Genomic DNA, 483 nt, shown 5'->3' on the forward strand with positions numbered 1-483 from the left:
AAATGGCGGCGCCGCGCGGCGGGAGCGCGGGACGGGGCCCTCGCCCGGCTTCTCGCGTGGCGCTGTCCCGCGTGGCGCGAGGCCCGAGGCAGCGCGGGCGACCGACGGTCGCGCCCAGGTGCGGGCGCCGCGGGAGCCATCGCCCGCGTCTCGAGGCAGCGCCCGCGGTCCGGATCGGCTGCGGAGCCCGTTCTCGCCTTCGGGCGCGTGCGAGGCGCTAGGCGCCCCTGGAGCCTCAGCGCGAGGCGCGGGAGGCCCCGAGACCCGTCCGCCCGCTGGCGGCTGCGGGGGGCCGGGAGAGGCCTGGGTGGGCTGTGCCGCGGCCCTCTGCGTGGGGGCCCCGGGGTGGGTGAGGCAGCCCTCTGGGCTCCGTCCCGGCTCCCGCGGGCGCCGGGATGGCCCGGGAGCCGGGGGAGCCTCGCAGCGCAGCTGGGAGAGGGCGAGCCGGCGGTGGCTCAGGTGTTGCTCCCTTTTCCTTCCAGC

Source organism: Rhea americana, unplaced genomic scaffold (assembly GCF_003343005.1).
Source record: "Rhea americana isolate MKP2758 unplaced genomic scaffold, rheAme1 scaffold_124, whole genome shotgun sequence".
Taxonomy (NCBI): domain Eukaryota; kingdom Metazoa; phylum Chordata; class Aves; order Rheiformes; family Rheidae; genus Rhea; species Rhea americana.